At 58.3% G+C, this 6,948-nt stretch overlaps 1 protein-coding gene across 3 annotated transcripts in view; it reads right to left on the reverse strand.

Moving 5' to 3' along the window:
* TBC1D14 (TBC1 domain family member 14) overlaps positions 1–5,419 on the reverse strand; it is a 74,211-nt gene extending 68,792 nt beyond the window's left edge. Inside the window, exon 1 of one of the 3 annotated variants that reach the window (XM_016161232.2) lies at positions 5,385–5,419. The gene's annotated coding sequence lies outside the window, so the exon portion shown is untranslated. Of the gene's footprint in view, positions 1–4,942; positions 5,094–5,286 lie in introns of those variants that run through there. The other 2 variants (XM_016161231.2, XM_016161230.2) reach the window with 2 other exon arrangements.
* Positions 5,420–6,948: the final 1,529 nt, after the last annotated feature.

The following is a 6,948-nucleotide window of genomic DNA, read 5'->3' on the forward strand; positions in this document are numbered from 1 at the left end:
GCTGGACGCACGTGCAACGGTGACCAGCCACCGCCTCCCGGACCAGAGAAAACCACACAAGATGTCGAGTGCGGATCAGGGGACTTTGCATTTCAGGCAGCAGGGCCATCTGAATTTGATCTGCGTGCCACGACAGTGGGTCCTGCAGGGAGCCAAGAGGGCGAGCGCCCTGAGGGACGCGACAGCCTTCACTCGCCGGGGCCGCGGCTCAGCTCAGCACGAGCTGGAAAGCGGACGGTGACTGGCGCTCCAGAAAAGCCCCGTCCAGAAGCAGCAGCAGGGCCAGGTCTCGACCAAGTCTTCAGAAGTAAATAAATGGCTTATGAAGCCAAACCAAAACGATTTAGTTCCGTTCCGGGAGAGATGTACCCGTTGCTAGCTTCGGGGCGCGGGCATGCTGCCCTCGCAGGCAGACCCGTCAGCACTCGCTCTCCTGTGGCTCCTCCCCGTCCACGGGGCACGTGCCCTGGCGCAGCCCCCCTTGTCTGGGCTGCCCCCTCGCCACGCCCATTGGCACTGGGCATCGCTGAGCCCTGACCTCCGGCGCCGCCCCCCCTACCCCCCGTCACCCAGCTCCACCACTGACTTCCCATCCTGACCGCCAGCCGCGGTCCGAGGGCATGGCTCTCACAGAGCCAGTCTGAAGAGGGCAAGGCCAGGTGTGCGACACCTGACGGCTCCCGGGCACCACCACAAAACCACAACATGATGAGTACCAGGCACGGCTCCACGCTCCTAATGCCCGCTCTCTCTCTCACAGCCCGTGACAGCCCGACACGCTGCGTGTTACCCCCAGTCCACGGAGGAGGAAGCTGAGGCCCGCGGCCCACCCAAAGTCCCCACTTCCATGTGGCAGCTGCCCGGGCTCAGATCCACACGTGCCCCACCCGCGGTGAGCTGCGCTGCTCCCCGGCCGCCGCGGGCCTGGCTCACGGCTGGTCCTCAGCCCTCCTGTGAACGAGGCGGGGACGATTCCGGCCACGCCTGGCACAGCGACCCACCCGTTCTGCAGGTAGAGCCCCAACCAAGTCTCCGCTCCCCAACGCCCACAGCACTCTCCACAAGGCCTCCCGGGGGCCCTTCGTTTCCTGGTGAGAATTCTGGGGGGCTCCCAGCCTCCCCACGTGCATGGCGGCTCCACCGGGCCTTCCCCTCAACCCCGGAGGACAGGCTCATCGGGTCCGCCGGCGAGGAGAACCCACGGGGCTGTGCGGCCTCTCCTGCCCGTGAGCCTGCCTTAGGGCCCCACCAGCACCTCCCACCTGAGTCTCCCTTTCCAGCTTGGTTGATCGGGCAGAAAGGGTTCTGGAAAGAACGGTCTCAGGTGCCTCGGCATTAGCAATTACCATGAGCAGCCGCCTCTGCTCGCCAAGTGTGCGCTGTGTGCGGGGCCCTGCATCCAGTGCTCACACACACCACCTGTGCACGCTCTACGACGACCGCCGTGACCTCGCAGACAAGACGACAGAGGCGTGGGCGGCACGCGAGACAAGGTGGCTGTGCCGAGCTGCCCTGGGTCGGACCCTGACGCGCTCGCTCCCTGCACCGCCCGCACCGCGGCCTGGACGCTGGGTGGGTCTGCACTTTGTAGGATGGAAAAGGCACCATAAAAGTAGTGTGGCTTTTAAGTGGGTTATTCTTTAGGACAAAAATCCTTAAAAAAATATCTTCGCTCAATATGTTCCCCTGGAAGGTAAATGGGAACTTTTACGCACCTGGAACTTAATGCAATGTTGTTTAAATAAGTTTTGGTCCATCAGCAAACCAGACAGAAACTGGAGTTTAACTGCTGAGAGTCCCCAAAGACTCCTTTACAAACCTAAGGAACAGACATTTAAGTCACACTGCCCTCAGGTTGTTACATTTAAAAGGCACAGGTGAGACATTTTAAATTAAGGATTCTCAATGCATGGGAGATTCCCCACGACCCCAAAATGTTTCAGCTACTAGTCATCATGATACCCACGAAGTGACCGAGAGGCAACTAACAGGTTAGGAGTAGACTACTTAACAAAACCAACATAATTTATTATCTCAATTATTAAGAGAAACTATTTACCCAACACTTACCGTGACCAAATGTGCTAGATGGTATCACATGCTCTAATCATCAGGAGCCTGACAAATACACTGAACAGACTATGAGATTCAGAGAGCCAGAGTAACTCACCCTAAGGTCGCACAGTAACAGAAACTGGATTCAAACCAGGTCTGACATCAAAACCCACATACGTGGTTTGCTGGAGTGCTTAAGAATATGAGCCCTAAATTTTGTGATAATCAATAAGCTAAATGGTTAACAAGTTTTTATATATACGGCACGTAAAAATTTTCTGTGTACGTCAGCCTATATAGAAAAGTTTGAAAAATAAATTGTGTGTGTGTGTTGGCGCGGGGTGGGGGGGAATCCAGGTTCTGGAGCTAGATTGCCTGGGTTCAAAGCCCAGCTCCTCCACTTTGTGTGACCTTGAATTAGTTTAACTTTCCTGTGCCTCAATTTCCATATAGTAAAATGGGGCCAATAACAAACTGTCTCTCCTTAGGCAGCTGACAAGATTAAGGAAAGAAATCCACATAAAGCCTTTAGCATTGTGCCAGGCAGGAGTTAAGCCTCAGAAGAGCCGGCTGGTGTTATTCCTTCCTGGCCGCCAGAGAGAGGGCCAGCCAACTCAGGCCCACTATTTTAGCAACTCATTTGCATAAGCAAGCTCAGACACAAGCCAGTCTGTGTCTGCAGGGCCGCACTGTACAGCTTCTTCCTCTCACTGACATCTCTCCTCACACCTGCTCTGTGGCCCTGAGCTCTGTGCAACTGACCCATCTGTAAAATGAGGTGATCCACCTGAGGTCCTTCTAGCTTGACAATCTAGAATTCTAAACGCAGACTCTAGAAACTTTATACCCACCCTGATACGGACATAAACAACACAGTCATTTTCCTGAAATCCTTTTATATGTTATGAATAAATGTCTATTTTGATGACGAAGATTCTCCAAAGTCTCAAAGCTCCACCAATAAGCACATGCTGGACAGATACCCCCTGTGCTGACGCTGGAACTCGAAGGCCAGAAGCTCTGACCGAGGCAGAAAGCCTCAAAACAAGCAGCTCTGTTAAGCTGGGTCCTCAACACCAGAGAGGCCTTCGACAGAGCACAAGCGAGAGGAAGTGGAGGCACGAAGGACGAGAATTCACCCTCTGGACAGCGGGGAGTGGGGAGAAGTGGAGTGGGGAGGACAGACGGAGAGAGGGTGCCCAACGAGGAGCCGCAGGGGCCAGCGGAAGCCAGGAGAGGGTGAGGCGGCAGCCAGCGCCGGAGGTGAGGGTGGGCTGGACGGACTGTGAAAACTCAAGTTTCACAAATGCGGCTGAGCAGGGGACTTGCCACAACCTGCGGAACCATGGAGGACAGGTGAGCAGAGCCTGGTTAGGTGGCCTGCCTCAGTTTGAGTCCCACCTCCGCCTCACCAGCTGGGTGCCTCTGAACCCTCCTTAATGTGTCCCAAAGGGTGTGTTCACCCAACAACCTGAGCCCCGAGTACACGCCAGGCTCTCATCGGCGCTGGGGATCAGGTGGAGCCCACAGTCTCAAGGGATCAAACATACACCACGGCTGAGAGCAGGAAGACATCCCTGGGGGTGGGAGGATCAGGGGCAACCTGTGGGGAGCAGGGGTTAAGAAGCTGGGAAGAAGTCATACCCAAACCCGAGGCATGGGTTGGTACTGGCCAGATAAACAAGGCAAGAGGAAGTGTTCCAAGAATGCTGTAAGGACTAGCCTGGTCCCTGCAAGCACCCAGCAGCCACCCATGTCCTACAGAAGCAGTCAAGAGAGCAGTGAGGTGCTAACACCCTGCAGACACCAGCTCCAAGACAACACCCACCTCAGCCAGGCCCCGGAAGTAAGTCCAGGCCCAGGGGCCTTCTGCACATAGAACTTCCCAAAGCGAAACCTCCAGTTCCATGTGAAAATGGCATCCTGTGCAAGTTAGAGACAGAAATGGTTTCATGTGTCCAGGCAAGGATCCAGCCGGTAAAATGCCCCAGTGCCTGGGCCTCGGGGCTGGAGGGTGCAGGGTCGGTCCTCAGGGTGCAGGGACAGTCCTCGGGATTCCCTCCTCATCACCGCTGGCCCCCACAGCTTCTAGTCACCCGACTCCTTCCTCCTGGCAGCTCCCAGGACCAGCTGGGGAGTGTCCCTCCACCCTCATGCAACACCCCGCTGGGGCCTCTCAGCCATCCCAGTGGGAAAGATCCCTAGGCCCGAGTCTCAGAGGTGGAGGGGGTCCATGACCCCGGAACAGGGGTCCCCATCCACGAAGAGGGGGTGAGAGGAGAAGGGGTCCGGAATCCAGGGTCAGGGATTCCGAGAGGGAAGGGGATCAGGGGCTCCAAGGTGGGGGGGGGGCGGTGCGGTGTCCTGGAGGTCGGGACTCAAAGGTGGAAGAAGTCTAGAGGGATTGGCGGGCTCCATTGTGGGTGAGGCTCTGAGGTGTAAAGGGTCTCCAGAGTCGGAGTCCCCGAGGTGGTGAGATCTCGGGGGTCGGAGGCCTGGAGGTGGAAGGGTCCCCGCGGCAAGACAGGGCGGTTCCGAGCACGGAGCCGGCTCATCTCTGGGCCGCGCGTCCGAGGGGGAAAACTTTTCGTCAAGTTCCGTAAAAGAAGCGGGTCAGAGCGCGCGTCTCACCGAGGGCCGCTCGAGCGCCAAGCGCCGCTGGGGCCCCGCGATGTTCCCCGGGCCTCACGCTCTCCCCGGCGCGAGACCAAGCGGCTGCCGAGCGGCGAGGCGGAGCGCGGGCAGGACCCGGACCTGCGCTGCCCTCGCTGCCCCGCCTCCGGCCGCCTCCCCGCTCCCGCCGACGCTGCAGCAGGTGGCAGCGGCCCCGCGAGCCCCAGTTCCGTCCCTCGCTCCCGGACCGGCCCCCGCCGGGGGCCCTCAGTACCCGAGTTAGCACGGCTCCGACGCCATCCCGGGACAGGCGAGCCCGCACTCCAGGTCCGGTGCGGCCCGCAACTTGCGCGGCGAGGACGCCGGGAACGCTGCAGGCGGCGGGCCGGGCCGGCAGGTGCGCGAAAGCCGCCCGCGGCCAACAGCAGAGCGCGCCGTCGCCCCGCCCCGCGCCCGGCCCCGCCCCGCGCCCTCGCCCCGCCCCCTGCCGGCCGCGGCCGCTCTTCAGCCCGAGCTGCCGCCTGCCGCCGCCGGCCCTAGGAATCGGCGCTCTCCCCGCAGCCCTTCCTCCGGCTTGCGCGCCGGCCCGCCGCAGGTCCCGGAGCGGCGTCGCCGAACCTTTTCCTTCTCGAGAGCCAAGCGGCGCCGCGAGGGGAGGCCTGAGGGGGTCTTCGTGTCTGCCGAGCCCCGTGGACACCCGCCAGGGGCTTCCGTACCTGGCCGGCTCCACCCGCGGCCATCTTGGAAGTGGGCAGCGGCCGGGAGGGGGAAGGGGCACGCGCGGGCAGGGACCAGGCGTGGGGAGCCGAGCGGCGGAGCGCATCGATGGGCGCCCCCACCCCAAGGCGCGTGTGCGGGGGAGGAGCGGCCTGGTTCCCGCCTGTCCAGCAGCCGGAGGCTCGCGCGGGTGATCCGCGACCTCGGACCCAGGCCCGGCGGCCTCGGGAACGTCGCTTCGGCGTCCTTCCTGCTTAGCCTTAGGCTCTTAATCTGTAAAACGGGCTTTTCTGGTAGTTGTCCTTTATTGAGCTCTTACACAGTGCCTAGCGCCTGGGGATCTTTGAAAATTCCAAAGCCCAGGCCACGCCTCAAGCCAATTAATCCGGAGGTGAGATAGAGTTTTCGGAAGTTGTGTAATGTGCACGGTTTATGGACCGCTGGCCTAGCGTTTATGTGCATTATTTCGCGAAGCATTACAGAAGTGGCGTGGACATGGTCCGTGATCAAAGCCGTGGTACAGAGTGGAAGAGAAGTGGCTCGACCAAGGCCCCGAGGTCAGAAGCCAGAGTCACCGCCCAGACCACCTTCACTGGCCTTGTCTTGTTTACTGCTCTGTTGCCTGGGCCTGGCAAACAGTAGACAATTAAATATTTGTTAAATTATCATTACATTTTGGGAAACATCAAGGCAAGAGGAAAGACTCCGGTGGCCTGGGAGCCGGAAGGCTTGGCTTATACAGTATACTTGGATCCTACCAACTAGGACCCCTGAGTGCTGTCACAGGCACAATTACCAGAAAGGAAACCTCAGAACAACCAGTTGAATGCAAGGGCAGACTTGAGAGCAGAGCAGTCAGGGACAGGGACAGGAAGCATCTGGAAGCATGCAGTGGAGTATCGCTCTGGGCCATGGCCATGCAGGCTGGGCCACATAACCCCTACCTTGACTCTCCGGTCTCATAGTTGTGCAGGCCCTTAGTATCTTATGATGGCTGGAAGGGTGAGAACTTTAAAAAGGCAAGCACGTAGTAGAATACATGAACACCCTCGCAGGGCTTGGTGCATAATTGAAGCTTTAATAAATGCTTAATTTCTAGGTGGCTTTAAGGAAAAATAATACCAGGTCTCCAAATCCCGTCGTGGCTTCCCCAGCGTACTTTAAGAAAACATTAACAGGAGAGTACAGGCTTGCTTCCGGCCTGACTTAACTCACACTTTAATACATCCGATTAACAAATCTGCCTTTACAGTGTTCCTTGCAAGTCCTCAAATCCCTTGCAGCCGCATTCTGAGTTTTACGGCTTTAAAACCCCGTGATGACAAGGAACCATTGTTCTGAATCCAGAACTGAAAACATCTGTGGTCCACGGATTTACATTTAGCGCCCTCTGTCTGCCTTTTCCTCACTCCCTCCCCATCCCATCCTGCTGCCCCCTCAACCCCCTTGCCCCAGCCCAGAGCCCCTTCTGGAGCCATCAGTCACTTCCTTAGCCCCTCAGTGTGGTTTGACCCACATTTCTCCCTTTATCATCAGCACCCAGAAATGCTCTAGACAAATCAT

This window comes from Rousettus aegyptiacus, unplaced genomic scaffold (assembly GCF_014176215.1).
Source record: "Rousettus aegyptiacus isolate mRouAeg1 unplaced genomic scaffold, mRouAeg1.p scaffold_m13_p_10, whole genome shotgun sequence".
In the NCBI taxonomy this organism is placed as follows: Eukaryota; Metazoa; Chordata; class Mammalia; order Chiroptera; family Pteropodidae; genus Rousettus; species Rousettus aegyptiacus.